The following is a 20072-nucleotide window of genomic DNA, read 5'->3' as shown; positions in this document are numbered from 1 at the left end:
CTTTTGGATTCAACAGAAACTCAAATGCTTCTGACTGTGTCAGATCTGACCAGAAACAGAGCCCTTAAGTGAATGAATCATTGAAAGAAATCATTTATTAATACCAACATTATTTAGGGTACCCAGCTAGACTCTTGCCTTTTAGAATCTTGCAAAATAACGAGGAGACAAAATGGTTATGTGTGTGTGTGTGTGTGTGTGTGTGTGTGTGTCTATGTGTGTCTGTGTCTGTGTATATATGTGTATATGTGTAATGATGAACACTAAAAAATATTTGCCAATGAATAGGATAGCCCAGTAATGCTAAGACTGTCTAAATTGGAGTGTGGAATGATTACTGGTACCTTTCCACCCTTAAGGGAATTTCACACCTAATGCCAAAGCAGGGGTGTGTTTTCTCAGGATTCCTATTAGGCATAATATAGTAGCATTTCAGAGCTTGAAACATATGGCAAGATTAATGGAAAGTGTGGTAAACATTTTTATTCTGGCTGCCCAACATCTAAATACCCTACTTCTGGTAAAAGCCCACGATTCATGTTTGGGATTGACCTCTCACTCTCATTCCATGCGGTTCCTGTGCAGGTAGTTCCACTATTGGCTCCGGAGGATGTTATGTGACCCAGACTTGTCCAGAGCATCATTTTACGTGGTGCCCATTATTCGTTCACAGGCAAGCTGACCATGCTAATGGGACTCTCAGACTTTTGCTGGTGTCATCGAGGTGGCAGACTCCTTTCCTGCTGGCCTCTAACCAGAAGGGCTGTAAGGCCAGGGCTGCTGAAGCTTTCTTGTCACCACAAGGATCATTGGAATGAAGCCTGAGCATGGATCCTCACATGGAGATTGGAGTCAAGTCGAAAGACAGACAGAAGCAAGACTTTCCTGCTCCTGGATTTTTCACTTATGTGAGCCAGTATATTCCTTTCTTATGCTAGTTTACGTTTGAGAGTTAGTTTTTTGTGTTTTTGTTTTTACCCAACACAACTTGCGAATGTGGTATATTTTATCTTAAGCAAACGATGGCTAATTCAGGAGCTAGTTCTTAAGGAAACTCCCTTTCTCTCAAATCCATTGAGTCAGTGCTGTTTCTTTTCCAGAACCCATGACTCACATGGCTGCAGACAGGGTTGTAGCTCCTTCACAAGGCAGAATTTCTCTGCCACTCACTTGATTCTGGAAGTGACCCAAGAGCCAGTATGGGTGGGCTCTATCACCCTCTCCCGCCATCCCATCTCATGGTACTGGCACTTACTGGCTATGGGACCTTGAAAAACCCTCTCCCAACCTCTACCCTCTTTTCTCACTGCTGCCTGCTGCAGTTTTTCCTGTCAGCAGTTCTCTTGTGCAGCCATCCTTGAAGAAGGGTCTTGCCTACCCATGGTAAATGTGGGCATCATCTCCTAGAGTTCTGTTCTGTGAGCAAAAAAAGAATGGTTAACACATGTCAAATGCACACTAAGAGAGAGTCACTGCTAAGAGCTTTATGTAGATGACCTCATACGATCCTTTCAACAACCCTGACCTATGGGTTTAATATTATTTCCACCCTACAGATCAGGAAAACTAAGGCATAGGTCAATTGAATAAATTTTCCAAGGTCATACAACCAATAAGTAGCAGTATCACAAGATGGAAAGGAATATCACATCCTCCTGTGAATCTTGATAATGCTTTTTTAGGACTCCAGTCTGATACTGATAATTTATATATTTATACAGGACTGGGTAGGGGCAGGGGAGAAGGAGCTCAGGGTCAGGCAGAAACAAAATGATTCAGTTATGTAGAGATAAGATAAAAGAATGTATGTAAGATTTATCTAGAGTGAAAAAGAACAGAATGATAATGTATAATTACAAGGAAACTGATGTAATTTGCAATTGTTCATAGCAAATACTATTCTGGAAAGATGTGATGCCTTGCAAATTCATGTTTCTTTTATCCGAACAAGCCTCATTCCAGAAACTTTGTCTAGTTACTATTCTATCAGCATTCTTTTCCTATAAATGTGTTGTCTACATATTTATTTCATTAATTGAGCAAATATTTGTTGCTTGTTTATTATGTACCAGGTGCTATGCCTGTTGTAGGGATATAATCATTGCAAAAAAAAAAAAAAAAAGGGCAATGTGCCTTCTTTGATGGAATTTACACTATCAATCTGTATATTACACAAATAAGTTAACTTACAATTAAGGTAAGTGTGGGAAAAAAGAGATGGATGGTCACATCTATGAGAGCCTATGATAGAAGTGGCCCAGTGAGGGAGGCTAGGCAAAAGCTAAAGAAACAAAAAAGATATATATTTGGAAAACATTTGTTCAGGCCCTCAATCCCCACATTTGTTTAAGCTGAAACACATCCTTTCATTATTTTCTTTCTTATTCTCAACTTCTCAACACTTTTAAATCTTCCACACTGAATGCCCACACTCTACCACAACCCACCCACACATAAGGCCTAAGCCAGCCCTTCTTTCCCTTTCCTAAACTCTGAGTCCCAATCAAAATATGTCTTTCCTTATGTCTATCTCATCTCCCAGGCCTTGTTCTGTTTTAAAATTATATAGTTGTGATCGCACTGTATAGGAGTGGCAGAGACTGCCAATTGCCTAGCCAATGTCCACTGGTCCCTTCTTCCTTGGTACTAAATCCTGATTTTATTTGATTTATTAATGCATCTAGCTAAAAATACTATATTTATCAGCTTCCTTGGAAGCTAGGTGTGTCTATATGGCTAAGTTCTGACAAATGAGATATAAACACAATGTTGTATGGAAGCTTCCAGAAAACGTACTGAAAAGCCAACTAGTGTGGGCTGTTTGCCTCTTTTTCTTTCATATCTCTTTTTGTCTTCTACTGGCTGGATTATAGATAAGGCATATAAAGGAAACATACACATTCCTATCTCTCTTTCTTAGTGTCTGTCTACTCTCAATACTTTACCTACATTCATTCAGAACGCTTTTACAACACTTCTGACACCAGATGTGTGGATTTTCCACAGACCGAGCAATTCTACTCCCGATTTGGGTGTCCTAAAATGTAACTCAATTCTGATGCTATCTACCTGGAGATAATATCAGATCCCCAGGTTAAAGTTTCAATCCACAAGTCTGCCCTCCCCTGCCACTTCAGACACCAGTTGTGCAAGTCCAGATTACCAGTTGTGCTTCTGACAGACACCTATAAATCAGAAGTTTCCAGAACCCCCTCCTTTGGTTCAATTAATTTGCTGGAGCGGCTCACAGAACTCAGGAAAATAGTACACTTACTAGATTCTCAGATTATTATGAAAGGACATAACTCAGGAACAGCCAGATGAAAGAGATGCAATGACAAGGTATGCGGGAAGAAGCTCAGAGCTTCCTTCCAGGTGAGCCTCTCACCCAGCACCTACTCACAGGTTGGTTCCCCAGGTTGGCAACCAGCCCCCATTTTTAGAGGCTTTCCAAAAGCTATCTCATTAACATAAACTCCTGTGTGGTTGAAAGGTGCTTTTTATGAGTAACAAAAGACACCTTTATCCCTGTCACTTAGGAAATTCCAAAGGTTTCAGGAGCTCTGTGCCAGAAACCAGAATAAAAACCAAACAAATATTTCTTATTATAAATCACAATACCACAAGGGGGCTGGAGCTAGAACAGCAGCTACACCTGGAACATCCCTAACCACTTTAATCCTGATTTTATTTCATCTTTATCAAAACCAGATAGGGTACGTGTCATCATTATCCCTATTTCACATATGCAGATGTCTAAGTTTCAAGAGGTAAGAAAATGGTTTTGGGGGCATGATGGGCTAAACTGATAGAGAGCCCTTCCTACCAACACCTAGAACTGTTAGGCAAAATAAATTACATTTGAAATAACTAGGTGAGCTTGCAAACAAAGAATGGGAAACCACCAGACATTGAGTGGGAACTAAAACCTCGTGTGCTAAAGTGAGCTGACACTATGCCTGCACCAGAGTGGTTGTAGGTTTGAAGTGGGCCTTAAAGACCAGAGAGATCTGAACCTTAACATTCAACAGAACAAGGAGATGAGGTGGCGATTTGAAGCCCAAACCCCTATATGAGCCAAGACCCCCAAAGTTTCCCTCCCTTGGTTAAAGGAGAACTAGAACAATAAGCCCCCAGAAGACTCAAGGAAACTTACCCCTGCCTGGACAATCTGATTCTGGACCATTGATGATCAGCGATGCTTGATAGAAACAAATGAAAGCATTAGGAGGAGCACTTCCATAAATAGAGCCACAGGAAGTTTCCATAGCGAAAGCAACTCCTGATGAATTTTAAGATGCATAAGAAAATACTTTGTCATGAGTGAGAGTCAATAGATACTATGATTGGAGGGATTAACACCTCCGTGAATTTGAGAAAACAGAATAATATGCAATGGCCTACGAAATGTATATTTTGAAAATAAGTAAACACGTGAAAGAAGAAAAACATTAGGTGAAAAAAAAAAAGCAAGTTACAGTGGAAAAAAGAACAGGTAGATTTGAAAAAGGACCAGATAGAATATCTTGAAAAGAAAAATATGGTCATTGAGAGGTTAAATAACTTGCTTGAGTTCATAACAGAATCGGAGCTCAAAACTCATTTTTATCTGTTCCATGCTATGTTCTAAACATCAAGCCACACTAGCTCCCTGCATATCAAAATCTAAGCTAATGAATTACACAGGAAAACCTCACTCTTTTGACTTGGCAAAATTTCTTTAGAGTGAGCATATTACTAAGAATTAATTGTGGGGGCTTGAAGTAAAACAAAAGTAAACCCTTGTTCTTCTTAGGGAATTAACAATTCACAACAACAAATAAAAAGTCCTGAAATAGGTAAGGTGAGCAGGAAATATTTTACAAATCACTAAGTGAACAGATCCATCAGCAGCTTTAACAATGAATGGCATAATTCATCTATTTTCCTTTAAGCTTCTGAATGGTGTGCCATTTGTCGTGTGTGGTTATTTGCATGAGTGGGGTAGGAGTCTGGGTGAGATAACTGGGTGGAGATAGGTCATTGAGCTGCTGAGGTGATAGTTAAGAGAGAGTCGAAGGGTATCTACTGTTCTAGAAAGTCCAGATTCTGCTCCGGTTAGCTCTCTGCTTCTCCCTAACTATTCTACCAATACTGATTTATAGATAATTACTCCAAACTGAACAGCGATGGCAGCTGAGAGTTTGCTCAGGTTTATTGCTCTAGAGGACTGTCAATAACCAAATCACAGAAACACTGCAGGTCATGGAGCTAGATTTTTGTATCACACTTTTTGCATGAGGTTTATTGTATTGGACATTTAACAAATACAGCATTGTTTTCAGTTAATATGGTCTCCAGTGCAAGAACCTATAAAGGTTATTGTTAATGAAAAACTCATTATATTGGCCTTTTCATAGATTATCATTATTTTGTGGGTATTTATTGCTTCATTCCCAGGGAGTCAATACAATAAATGGCTTATACTGTTCTTTCAGCACTTTTCATGCCACCTTAGGCATAAAGCATTCAAACTGTTAGTGAACAACAAAGAAGAATATCACCTAAGCTAATGAATTCCAAAGGAAAACCTTACTCTTTTTGCTTGGCAAAATCTCTTTAGAGGGAGCATATTACTAAAATTATGAATTATGTAGTTGATACCAGGTGGTAAGCTGTAATGAAATGAACATGATATATCTTTCTTTCTTACTAATGCCTGATTAAGGACACATTGTGTCTCTTCTCCTCCAAATATGCAAGAACTTTCTAAAAGGTGTTTATGAAAATCTGAACCAGGCAAGTAGGAGTTTAAATGGTCTTATACAGCTAACAAGGACTGATCTTGTTTTTTCAGATTCCGTGCATTCACTGTGTAATTTGATTTTAATTTTTGTCAGGCAATCAGAACCTGGAAGATTTACAGACATTGAAATTGGGCCATCTGTTCACTCTAGCAGCAGTGCTGAGTTGGTCATGCAGGTAAGAAGCTTTGGAAAAGTGGCTCTCTGCAGTTAGTCATTCAACAAAGGAAGGTAGTTTGGTCATCCTTTCAGGCCATAATTACATTCTATTCTAGTGACCAGTGGTAATTAATTGTATTTTGTGCCCAGTGTAAAAACAAACAAACACAGGACAGTGCAGGGTTTGGTAAATGCCACAGGTATTCCTGGAATTTAGGTTAGTTTCTTTGGCGTAAAGGAAGTGAAAGCCTCTCTTTGACCCAGAATAATATCAGGTTGTAACAGGAACTGACCTATAATAGTCGATGAGACTTTAAGTTTGGTAACCTTTGATAACAAAAACAGAACTTTACACAACAAAGCATTAATATTGCTTATATTCTGCCAAAAAAAATGTTACCTCTATAGACTTACGAAAAGCTTCACCTAATTCGCACATTAGAAGGAAGATAAATAAATGTGCAGACCATTGAGGTGATACATTGAGTGTGGAATCACCGAGTAAGAGGCTACGAGATAAAATGAATTCTTTATTTCTTGATAGAGAAAGATATTAGGATCTTAGTGAGGTTAGTTAGTAGTAGCAGAGTTTGGATCTAACCTTCAGCCTGTGAAAGTGAACCAAGAGCTCTTTCTATGATGCAATACAGCCTCATAGCAGGGAAAGAGGAATAATTAATTTTCTAATAGTCTAGAATCTTCTCATCTAGAGCCTAAGGAATTCAAAGCAGTTAACATTCTGTTATCTTTAGAATTGGATTTTTCATTTCTTCTTTAATTCAAACATTTTCATACAGCTAGTGGAAATAAGATGGTAGTTTTCTTCCCCTTGTTGTTTTGTTTAAAGTATTCTAGACTTTAACCTTTGAAGTTTAACTTTGAACTTTAACCCTAACTTGCATGATTTTTGACGTATCTATATATCAACTTTACTATGTACTTTTAAAAAAATGTATTTAAATTTTATTTTAAGAAGATAGATAGTCCTGCCATAAATGGAAAACATAACAAAACAAAATAGAATCATTTGCCATAAATAGAAGGTAACCTTAGAAATGAATTTAAAACAAATGAATTTAAAACAATTTTCAGTAGATATTGTTGTCTGCTGAAGATCCCTAGTCCAAGGCCTGTCCCTTTCAGTCAAAGAGGAAGATTAGCAAATGTGAGTAGGAATGTTAACACAAATCAGCACCAATCTGAATCTGACTTTTATTATAATCAGAATGACTGAAAGAAAATGGAAAAGTGAATAAAATTCTTACTGTGATTCACTTACATAACACTTTAAATAACCTCTTTAACCACTGGTTCAGTTGGGAGAAAACTACTACAGTTAATGTATTTACTATCATTAATATTTAAAATTAAGGTCCTTCAGGATCTTGTTATTCCCTATAAGTACTATAAAAGGTAGTGTAGCATAGCGGAGGCCCTGGATACATTCAAATGCATGGTAGTTAAACTATACTCAGGGTTTCTCCTCTACCTTGATTTGTTGGGATTCACATCCTGGCTTTACTATTCATTTATCTGTGTGACCACGGGCAAGTCACAGTTTTCTAAGCTCCAGTTTCCTCATCTTTAAAATGCAAGTAGCAACAGTACTTGGAGTGGTTACAAAGGTTTAAGGTCTAATGCATATAAAAACACATAGTGTTTAATATATATTAGCTTAGCTACTGTTTGTTATCATATTGTACACTGCATTGCTGTATTGTGGACTAAGTTTTAGGAAAATGTGTATAAGTCTCTCGTGGCAGGATGAGTAAAATACCATTATTTAAAACAAAACACTTTTAGGTAGCTACTTTGCATGCAAGAGAGATCAGTTCACTTCCTCCTTATCATGGGAGTCTTCTGCTGCCTGAGAGCCACTTTCTACTTTGCGCCCCCACCCCCCAAATCCCCCTCCCCAGCTAACTTGGAACCCGTAGTTAAATGTTTGCACAGTAATTTGCCACCCACCCTCTGGTCTGGTTGTACCTCTTTTGAGCCAGCTTTTCAATTTGGCAGCCTTTCAACCTGCTGATGGGGCCACCCAGGGTCAGGGGCATGTTTGGGCTTCTTAAGGTTGTTGCCCAGGGCACGGTAACTAATGCTGGAGTTGGTGAAGGAAGCAAGTCACATAAATGATCTAGTCCCAGTTTCTAGAATGTTTGGGCACAAGGTGGGAATTGAGCAGAGGAGTGATGGATGGTATAGGCTAGGCATGAATGAGAGAAGAGATGAAGATGCATAATGAAGTGAATAAAAAAAGGATAAATAAAAAGAAAAAAATATTCTGTGGGATAGCATTCTTCATGGTGAAGAATTCTGCATAAAAGATTGTGATTTAAGGAAGATGGTAATAAAATTGATGACTACAGTAATAAAATTAGAAGAAAAAAGAGGAAGGTTTTTGATTAAAAAACAAGGCTTTTGTGGAAGTTTCCTACAGCTAATTTTAAGTCAATATCTGTCTGTTTCTTCGATAAGTATGTGTCATATACATTCTTACCAGTATCTTGGAAGGCACACTTTTATCTTCATTGATACATCTTTATGTGAAAATAAGAACTTAAAGATTTGATTTTCCTCCTAGGTCACATTCCTTGATTCTAGCCAAGCCTCACAAAGAGTAACAGATAATAAATTCCAGTCTTTACCCAAGCTGGACTGCCTCTGAGGTGGCGGCTGTTTGGTTTCCATTAGAAACATTAAGAGAAATAAATTATTTTAGACTCATGAAAAAAATGTATGTTACAAATATAAAATCTCCAAATTTGTAAAATATTTAGTGATCTAACAGTTAAAATAATAAAATCTATTGCTTTTCTCAGTTGCTTAGAAAGCGTAACTGAAAGTAGACACATTGCAAAGACCATGGCGACAAATCCTTCACAGTTCAGTCTCTCAAGATTTACAGTTAATATATAATAACTACCAAGCCACTTTTGCTTTTTAAAGGTTTTGCCACCCAGCCAGGTGATAATAAACATTAACCAGCACCAAACTGGATTCGTCAAAAACAAATGTTCTCAACATTGGCTGCACACTAGAAGTACCTGAAGTGCTTTAAAAAATACTCATTCCTGGCTCCCACTCCCAGCATTTCAGATTTAATATAGATGAAAATTTATTATTATTTTTATTTATTTATTTTTTAATGCGTTTTATATTTTTATTTATTTATTTATTTTTTAACCTTCGGTTGACCTCACAGATTGCAAGGACCTTGTCAATTTACAATCCCTTATTTTTTATTTTTTTTTTTACACCTACAGCACCTGGTCTTCCTAGGTTGTCTCCCATCCAAGTACTAACTAGGCCCGACCCTGCTTAGCTTTTGAGTTCAGATGGGATTGGGCTTGTTCAGGGTAGCATGGCCATAGAAGGCATCAGGAAATTTAAAAGCTCCCCAGGTGATTCTAATATGCAGCAAAGTTTGAGAAACACTGCAAACCTTGTTACTAAAGTGTGGTCCATGGACCAACAGCATTGCTGTCAGCTGGGAGCTTGTTAGAAATGCAGAATGTCAGTCTCCACCTCAGGCTGCTGAATTAGAATCTGAATTTTGCCAAATCTCCATGTGGTTTATATGCATATCAAAGTCTGGGAAGCACTACTCTAAAGAATTCTTGTAGCTGATAATTTTTTCTTTCTTTGATTTTAGATGGCAATTACATGATAATAAAAGATCATAAAAAAAATCTCTACTTTTGTTCTCTGAAACTCAGGAAAACAGACTTTCATCTCGACATTCTGCAGAGTAATAAAAAGTGGATAATTTGAAGTGAGATCCATATGTGTAAGGTTGCCAGATAATATAGGATGCTTAGTTAAATCTAAATTTCCAATAAATGATAATTATTATTTTTTTTAGTAATGTGTCATAAATATTGCATGAAACACGCACATACTAAATAAGTATTCATCGTTTATCTGAAATCCAAATTTAACCCTGCATCCTGTGTTTTTATTTGCTAAATCTGGAAACCCTGCATATATTCCCAGGAGTGTCTCCTTGCTCTCTAGGCTCTCCCATTACAAAAAAGGGAAATGATACCATAAATGGCCAAGTCGCTGCCCCTCATGCTGTCTAGACTGATTGACTGTGATATTGTTTCTCATCCTGCCCAGACAGCCAGAACTCTCTGACTCTCTTAAGCAGGGCCGGTGAGTCATCCAACGGGAGAGTAATGGGAAATTTACTTGCTGACTCAGGGAGGCATAAACCTTGGCAAACTTTTCCTTTAGCCTAAACCAAAAGAAAAAAATTTTCAAAGCAAATATTAAGTAGAGCACAGTATATTTAAAACACTAACTTGAGGCAGCAGGCAAATGCAAGGGCTTGTAATCACATGTTTTCTATTAGTTGATTAAAAAGACATTTTCTTAATTTGTTCCACTGTTGCACTCAGAACCTGGTATTTTTCTTAAGAATTGCTGCTATTTAAGCCCCATCAGAGGCTACTTTCCAAGAATATATTTTAGATCCGTTTTCTCAATATTGTATGTAGTTTGCATATAAAGTGGGAAATTCTTGGAGCAGAGATGTGGGTATGGTTTTGACGGCCACCTTCCCTTTGTCACTGATTAACAACAGGCTTTGTAACTATAGGCAAATCTGATATCTCAGTCCTTCCTCCTAGAATGATTGTTTGATTTTATAATCTGTACATAACTCTTCAGATTTGCTTTCAATCCCTCTTTATTCTATCCCACCATTTTACCATTTTCAAATAAGATCTCTTGCTGTTATCAAATCACTGAAGGAGCAACTATATTAGAAGAGGAAACTAAATTTACTTAGCCAATTCTGACTTTTTTTACTTGGAAAAATTTTGATCAGAAAAATCTGAATAAAATAGTCGTGAAAACTATGCAATCCTGCTATATTTTTAAAAATATAATTGCATAGTTGCTTTTGAGTAGATTGAAAATGGAAGTGTAGCTACCTACTCTTTTCGTGAGCTTCTGAATCTTTTCTGTTGACGTTGGACTCGTATATTTAATGAGTCATGACACTGATAATCATAGTTTCAGGACCTGAAAACAAACTAACTTGTTTCTAACAAATATGAAAAGAAACTTCCATTTAAAAGCAAAACCTACGGATACCATATTCGAGAAGTTTCATCACCACTTCAATCCCTGCAGACATGATGATGAAGGCTAAAAGTATTGAACACCTAACATATACTTAGCAATACACTGTGGTGTGTGGGGGAATACACACACAAATGTTTTGCAGCTGACTCCATCAAGACATGGAGTCTGTTCTCATACTTTGAACCTAGTCTGACCTTGTAACGTGTTTTGACCAATACAATGTGGCAAAAATGATGATGTGCAAGTAAAACCTAGGCCTTAGGAGAGTGTGCGGCTTCTAGCTTTGCCTTCTTGAAATACTGCCTCGGGAATGCCATGTAAGGAAGTCACTCTTGATTTTGTAGAAGATGAGAAGCCGTGAAAAGGAGAACTGAGGCACTCCACTGACAGCCAGCAGCAGCTGACAAGTATGTGAATGAGGCCATTTTGGACCTTGCAGCCTAGCCATGCCTCTACCAGAATGATGCTGGCCGAGGGAGCCCAGGAGAAACTGCTAGTCAACCCACATAGAAACATGACAAATAATAAATCATTGCTTTAAGCCACTAGATTTGGGGGCCCAGGGAATGATTGTTACTTAGCAATAGGAAACTAAAACTCCTCAAAAGAAATTGTTAAGAAGGCAGATCCCAGGGCCCTACCTCAGAAATTCTGATTTTAGTAAGTCTGGCTTGGGATCACACTTTTCACACAAGGACCCCAGAAGGAGGTGATTCTCAGACAATTCTTTGAGAAACACTTCCTAGTGAGATTTCCTTTAGCACAGAGTAGGCCTGAGGCAAATAGCCACATAAAGTGTGTCACACTTGCCCATGGCGCTCCTGGAGTTGTACTGTGCACATTTGTATCGCCATATGCCATGTTCAGGTGTAGATAGAACCTCTGTTTTTTCCTCCCCTTTTTTTAATTAAAAATTATTGGAGTGACATTGATTAATAAAATCAAATAAATTTCAAGTGTAGAGTTCAACAGTATGTTGTATATATATTATATTGTAGAACCTCTGTTTTTTTAATGTTTGTGTGAAAAGAGAGAGAAAAAATAATTTTTTTAAACTTTTATTGTTTTTACTTATAAAATAGTAATTAAAAGGTGATTTTTATTCTTCTCCATTTGCCCAATACGGATTAATTGGGGGAGCAGTAGTCGTACAGGCCTCCTGGAGAAACAAGATTTGTTGGGGGATTTTGAATAACATTGATGTGGGCTAAAGTCTTGAAGTGGTTAATGGATAAAAAATGCAGCAGAGTTGATGCAGGCGCAAAAAAGAATGTGCAGATTTTTTGAGCACTGTGAAAGGAGGAGACGGGAGAATAGGGAAGGTAGATGTTCAGGGAGGTTTATTTGGAGAACAATATGAACTGCAAGTGAATATTCTAAAATCACTATAGAAAAATGAAGGTGAATCTGCTTGAGAGAAACGATGAGATTTTACTTATATGTATGCTTTCATTATCCCCACGATAGATGCATCATAAAACTAAACTGGTTTGAAGTGTTTAAAGCCTTGACTTTGGTAGTACTGGGTGGAGACCTTTGGAACTTCTGGATCCTGCTTTTATCTGTCTTATATATGTGAATTCTTCTGAGATGCCATCTGAAGAGAGGGTTGCACTACCAAGAAATATTTGAAAAACAATGAGTTAAAGCATGAAGGAAATGTTATTTAACTGAAGAGAAAGATTGATTATCAAACAAGTGTTATTTTAGTTTGAGATGGCTTTCTCAGTGGTAGGTGAAAAATCAGTCTTCTCATGGTTCTGTTTTGCACTCAGGAGGTAATGATAACCAGAAACCCCTCAACAACTACTATCTCCCCGGGACATTTGGTGATGTTTGGTCCTGCATATTCTTTGCCACAGTGAAGCTAAATCACTTGTGCTAAAAACTGCAATTTCTAGTATAATATTATAACTTCTACTCAGAAATGTCGCCTCTCAGAAGCTATTTGTGAAATTTTGTTGCTGAAATAAAGAGAAAGAAAAAAGTCATAGGTCTCTACAGAGAGTTGGCATAGAAGATCCTTCCTGGCTTTTAGGGGCTTGAAGATTCTCTGACACTCGCCAAATTATGATTTTTTTCCCCCTTTGTCTTGGAAAAAAGGTGGAATTAACTGTCACTCTTAGAGAAATCACACAAATATAGATGTGTTTTTGCCTAGAATATAAATTATACATATTGTAGTAAAGGAATATAGTATTTGCATAATTATGGTGAGAATCATTTTGTTTATAAATTATGCAATTTAACACATCTGTATTTGTCAGGATTGGCTAGAATATATTACAATATCAAATTAACTCACAAATCTCAGTGGCCTAATTCAACGAAAACTTGGATTTCATCCTATTGTTAATAAAAAAATGTGATGCAAACATCAGATTTTTAAATTTCTTTCTATATACCAAGACAGCATGTGTAGAAAATAACTCAAATTATGCTTTCTAGCCAGTAAAATTTCTATAAAAATAATGATAAGTTTTTCTGTCAAAGCTAAAGTAAATTGTCTCTAAATATAGTAGCAACCAAAGTGTGGTGAAGCCAAGAAACAATTTTCAAACCATCACAGCCGCAAAACTAGGGTTAACTGAGGAAATGGCTTGTTAGATTGGCAGCTTTCACAATATAAAAAGATAATTTATAATTTATTGTACAGAGAATAGTTTTAAGCGTTTTGACCACAAAAATATAACACCGATGACTAAATAATTTTCACAGTTTAAAACTAACAAAACCAGGTTTACCTAACAATAAGAAAGAATCGGGGGAGAGTGGTATTTAAATGTTGCGTAATCAAGATAACTGAGTAACACTGAAATTAAAAAATTTGGGCACATGTGGGGATATTTCTCTCCCTACATAAGTATTAAGATTTATATGGGAAAATCTCCTTGAGGACAACACATGTTACTTATCAATCCACAGTGGACATATATTATATATTATGTGTGTATAATTAGATGTATATATAATTATATATATAATTATATATATATAATATATAACATGTTGTATGCCTCACTGCATCCTTTTTTTTTTTTTTTTTTTTGCAGAATCACCTTTCCTTCATCCTGAGTGGTTAAGAACATCCTATCTACTACAGTTTTGTGCCACATCTTCACCACAGGAGTGACCATCTGACCTAGGTATGGTCAATCATAATATCTCACTCCTCTGAATACAGTATTTGGTTCAGGGGTGAGCAATTACTATAGAGCCAATAAGAATCATTGCCTGCAATTGATGTACTGATTTAGGAGCAGGGCAGCTTTTTCAGCTAGGATGGAATTGCTAAACTAAGACACAGCTTCAGATTGTAGGTAACTATTTTCCCTGGTCAACTGAGAGCTGGAAGCAGTAGGAGAGGGTAAGACTGAGACAGAGAAGGAAGTACAGCTGGGAAAGGAAGAGTGGGGAAAAAAGATGGAGGGAGGTTCAGGGATGGGGATTTGTCTTCATTCCCTGGAAATTGCATTGTGTTTAAAGCCAGAGCCAACCCTGGGCTTCCTGGTTGCATGAACCAATCTATTCTCTTTTTGCTTTAGTTAACATGAGTTGAATTATTGTCACTTGCAATTGAGTCTTGATAAAATACTTTATTCTTGAAGGCTCTGTAGGATCTGTTATAATGCCACGGTATCTTAGATGCAGTATTGAGTCTAAAGGTTTTAACTCAATGAAAGCATAGATGAATCTACCTCTGGCATCATTGAAAGGTATTGTAGGTGACAAGGCATAATTTTGTCAAAACAATTATTATTATCTACTTGCTTCTCTGACTCAACTCCAAGAAAAAAAATTATCATTTCTAAATTTAAATTTTCAATTTCCTCTGTGTAATATTGTATCCTCACAATATGGCTGAATTGTTAATTAATATCTCCATGTGAAATATCATAAAGCCAAAGTACATGCTCTGTGTGTGTGTGTGTGTGTGTGTGTGTATACATCAATTTTTAAATCCATACAGTTTTATTTTTAAGTGATTTGTTTTCCATTTGTTTGTCATGTCATTTTTCTAGTGCTCATGAAATATTTCCCATTGGGGACAATATTTCAAGTGATTGTGAAATTATCAGACATGTTTAAAAATCTTACTTAACTCATATTATTTATGACTATAATATAATAGAAAGATAAATGCTTTGCAAGAGCCTGGTCTTCTAGTCCCCATAATACTTCTTATTATTTTTAAAATCTTGGCCAAGTTTTCTTTGAAACTCATTTTTCTTGCATTAATATGTAATTATATGGCATTATAGTTATATGAAAAAAAGAAAATTGTGTTTAAGAATCTTGAGCCAGAATTTGGTTTAGGGTACAAAAATTTTTTAACTTAGATTTTTATTTGAAAAATTGACTCTGGCAATGTAAGTCCTAAATGTGGTCTGAAAAAGCCAGGGCCTGAAAATAAGAGAAAAAAGAGAGTCTAGTGGAGGTGGGTGCGAACAACATGATGGGAGGCAAGAGTCCGAGGAGGAGACGCAGGCAGGAGAAGTTCCCATGGTAGGAATGCTGACAGCTTTAAAAAGCATATCCCATTGGAACATAGCCCCCTTGCCGTTGCCCTCAAACTTTCTAGAGAATTCTGCTGCGTGCAACTGCTTTACGTTTGGGTTGCTTTGTGGAATCAATGGACAAGGGTCCACGTTCAGTGTTTGGGTTGAGAGAGGATATGTGCAGGGTCAAGTGAATAGACCAGATGTGAAAACGAGGTGCTAGTGAGACGGAAAACTCACGTAGGCCGAAGCCCCTTAGGGAATCTTTGGAAACGTCGGGAAATATACTGGCAATCGTGGGAATTACTTACAGCTCACCAAATGCCTATCTCAGTTGTATGACTAATATTGCATTATTTACTTTAAGATCAACTCGAATCTGATTCAGAACACTTACTGCTCCATCAATTCCTGTGGCTTTGCTCCTTCTAAGCAGAGAGCTCTCTGGTGAATATGGAAGTCGCGGCATTTAAGTATGGTCTCCACAGCCCACTACTTGTCACATTTGAAGATGAGAGAGATGTCCCAGAAAGGAAGAGCTACTGTAGGCAGTAAAAAAAAAAAATCAAGAAGGTTAGAAATGTTGATACCAGAGCAGATTGTTTTTTTCCATTGCACTTGGCACATAATAGTTCTGTGATGACTAACCTAATGAATGAATTAATTCTAGAAATCAGAAACAAGAAATTTGGTGCAGAATGGTGTAGAAAAATGGAGAGGAAATAAATTTTAACCATTTATTTTTGCAGCTATGGCAATATTAAGTTGGAAGAGCCTTTAGAATCCATCAAATCCAATTTTCTCAGCTCTGTATGAATACCATTTATAATTGTACTGTCCAATTTAAGAGCTACTAGCCACATGTGGCTATTAAAATTAAATTTAATCTTAAATTTTATTTTTTATACTAGCCACATTTCAATTGCTCAATGATCATATGTGCCTAATTCAAGTATTTGGGGCAGTATAAAGTACAGAATATGTCTATCATGACGGAAAGTTCCATTCAACAACACTGATCTATCAAATGATCATTCAATCTTAGCTTGAATTCTTTTTAATGAATGTCATTTTCTATTGCATTTTGGGCCAGACATAATTGTTAGGTTGTCCTTGAAGTTTTCTTCCATATAGTTATTCTAGATTGTTTAGATATATGGGAAGACTTATTCTCTCCATAGGGAGCATTTTATTACAGTAACTATTTAAAAATTTTGTTAATGATAAAGATATTCTAAACTAAAATAGAGTAACTAACTTGAAATAGAATAAAAAATTAACTCAGCTTCTTAAAGAATCTCACTTATGGCTAAAGAAGAGCATTAATTAAACAATCTCCATAACGGTAATTATTTTTTCAAACCTCAAAAGAAAAATGACTGTAGAAATATCTTTATTCTTCACAAAAATGCCAAACATGAACCAAACCTTTTATTTAACTCTTTTATGTTTCTATGAGCTAAACCTAATGCAATTATGTGATTAAGAGCTCTCTATCTAACCACTTAGTTAATATAATCATTTTCTAATATAATCATTTCAAGTCCAAATATTTAACATTTCATGAAAATCCCCTGGCGTATTTCCATAATGACTGAAAGGTGGAAATCTTTAATTAGTCTTGAAGTTTTTAGAGGAAGTAAGACTAGAGACTTTAGAAAAACCCCTAAGTGAATCATTTAAAAGGGACAAAATTGGTGAAGGTACCAACCCATCTAAAATAGTACTGCTCACAAGAACTTAATTCATACTTCCTTTATTAATATCAGCAATTGAGTGAGCTTTCATAGGACATATAAAACTCTATTAGGCACTAAAAAGCAAAACAACTTTACTTCCTATAAACAATAAAAACTTTGTATCATCAAGAAAACTCTCAGACAATTCTTCCTTTTCAGCTACTTAAAAAGTAGGAAAAGACTATGGCCATGCTACCCCGAACAAGCTCGATCTCGTCTGATCTCAGAAGCTAAGCAGGGTTGGGCCTGGTTAGTACTTGGATGGGAGACCACCTAGGAAGACCAGGTACTGTAGGTGTAAAAAATAAAAAGTAAGGAATTGTAAGCTAACAAGGTCTTTGCAATCTGTGAGGTCAACCATGGGTTGCCTCGCATAAAACATAAAATAATAATAATAATAATAATAATAATAATAATAATAATAATTTTAAAAAAGTAGGAAGAGTGGCAATATATCTAGAATAATTTCTATCAAAATAGAGTAAGAATTCAAATATTTGAGGAATCTATTTTTTGAGGAATTAATTGGGTGTATCAGGATTAGTTTAGTTAAAGTATAACTGAAAACCCTAGTAATATCTGCTTAAACAAAGAGGCATATTCTTCTCTCAGATAATGTAGTCTGCAGGTTTACAGTCCAAGACAGGAATAATGGATGGGTCCATGGTTATCAGAAACTCAGACTTTCAGCCCTGTAATTCTTAGATAATGACCTCAATTATCAAGAGAGGCTACTGAAGCACCAACAATCACATCCATATCCCAGATATCAGCAATAAAGCAATTGCAGAGGAAAAAGGGACCTGATTGTTAAGCTAGCTCCCTTCTAAGAGCTTTTTAAGTAGCTCTACCTGACAAACATCTACTGACATCTTTTGGTCATCTATAAGGGAACAAGGATATATAGGGTTGTTTTTTTTCAAGCTAGATGTATGTTTGCCACCATGAAATATAGGGTTTTATTACCAAACAGAAAGGAGACAATGAATATTGGATAGTAGCTCCAGTCTCTGTCAGAGCAGGTGGCTTATCCGTTCCCTGTGCTATACTTCCACCATTGGACTGGTCACATTGCCTGCATTTATTTATATAGGAAACAGAATTGTGTAGCAGTAAAGAGCAGAGCCTGTAGTTATAGTGATCCTATGTCTCAGTTTGCCCTAGATAGTTTCAGAGCATAGCTGTTGTACCAATATAATTATTATCAATATCCCTATTACTCTTTAAAGTGACCCAGTTGCTCAATAAATTATATGGTCTCTTTAGTTATAGCAGACTAGCCGATGCATCTCTATTAGTTACTAGCTCTGTGACCTCAGCAAATTACGTAATTTCTCTAAATTCATTGGATTAGTTATCTATCACTGAATCACAAATTATCCCCTAGATTCATTGGCTCAAAGTAACAAACATTTTTATCTCACAGTTTCTGTGAGTCAGTAATTGAAGAGCAGCTTAGATGGATAGTTTCTAGCTCAAGGTTTCTCTGAGGTTAGATTTTGGCGGAGGCTGCTATCATATGAAGGTCTGACTGGGTAGAAGGATCTACATCGAAGATGACTTACATGCTGTTGGAAAGAGGTCTCAGGAAGGAAGCCCACGGTGGCCTCTCCATAGGGCAACTTGTATGTTCTCATAATGTGGCAGCTGGCTACCCAACCAAGAGAGAGCAAAAAGAAGCCATAGTGCTTTTTTTGATATAATCAACCAAGTTGTACAGACACTTCCTCTTTATTTTATTCATTGAAAGCAATTCAAGAAATCCAGCTCACACTCAAGAGGTGAGGAATTAGGCTCCACCTCTTGAAGGGAGAGTATTTTAACATCACCACACTTATTGTTCTCATTTGTAAAATGGGTAAAATTACCCATATGCAGTTGTAATTATATTATTATGAAGAGGCATAATACATATAAAGCATTTTAATAGAACACTTGGCATATAGTAAAATATGCCCCTTAATAAATGTCAGCTAATATATTATTTATTTATTTGTCTAATTAAACTGTAGGTTTTTGGCAGGGATCATCTGATTTCTGTTGGTAATTCAAGCCCCAATTGAAGCGTTGGGCATATAGTGAGGATGTAATAAACATTTGATGGATAAATGAATGATTAACATATTCTTTAATATGACCAGTTAAGTGGAGTATTCCTGTAAGTGGAAAGACACAGTGCAATAGGCATGTGAATAAATATATGTTTTATTTGTATTAAAAATCAGATTTTTACAGCTCCTTATATAATAGGGCATGAAAAGTATATGCTAATGTAATGTGTGCTAAGTTATATAATTTAAGTAATAATATTTATTAGTATATAATGCTGTTATAAGATCACCTTCTTATGTTCCTGATATTAAAAGTGCTTCTGAAAAATTGTATTTAGTAGATAGATATTGAGCTATGTCTTTTTGAGACATGGAGATTATTTTTATCACTGAAGAAAATATTTCAATAATCATTTTGATGACATATTATTAAACCATAGAATTAAAGCATGTATCTAAGGAAAAGAATTTCAGAAACTATACATATATATGTATATATAAATGGTGTGTTTTGTCATTAATAACACATTTTCTTGCCATTTTTCCCAAGGAAAATAAATCTATGTGTAACTATGTAGACTATAATTTTTAAAGGTCTTCTGGTTATGGATATTTATATTTATTATAAATATGAAGAAAAAACAATTAGAGGTTTTGGTTTATAATCTCTAGTTACAGCAAGGCTACATTTACACAAAATAATTAGAAGGAAGAAAGTATTAGCAATCATGTATCAATGCCAGAAAC

The 20072-nt window shown here is 36.2% G+C and overlaps 2 pseudogenes; one reads left to right on the top strand and one right to left on the bottom strand.

Annotated features, from left to right (window-relative positions):
• Positions 1-9199: 9199 nt before the first annotated feature.
• Positions 9200-9318, bottom strand: LOC111739576 (annotated as a pseudogene).
• An 8135-nt stretch (positions 9319-17453) lies between these two features.
• LOC111739364 lies at positions 17454-17572 on the top strand (annotated as a pseudogene).
• Positions 17573-20072: the final 2500 nt, after the last annotated feature.

This window comes from Pteropus vampyrus, unplaced genomic scaffold (genome assembly GCF_000151845.1).
Source record: "Pteropus vampyrus isolate Shadow unplaced genomic scaffold, Pvam_2.0 Scaffold2, whole genome shotgun sequence".
Classification (NCBI taxonomy): Eukaryota; Metazoa; Chordata; class Mammalia; order Chiroptera; family Pteropodidae; genus Pteropus; species Pteropus vampyrus.
Note: the sequence above shows the minus strand (reverse complement) of the source record. Positions and strands in the feature narration are given on the sequence as shown.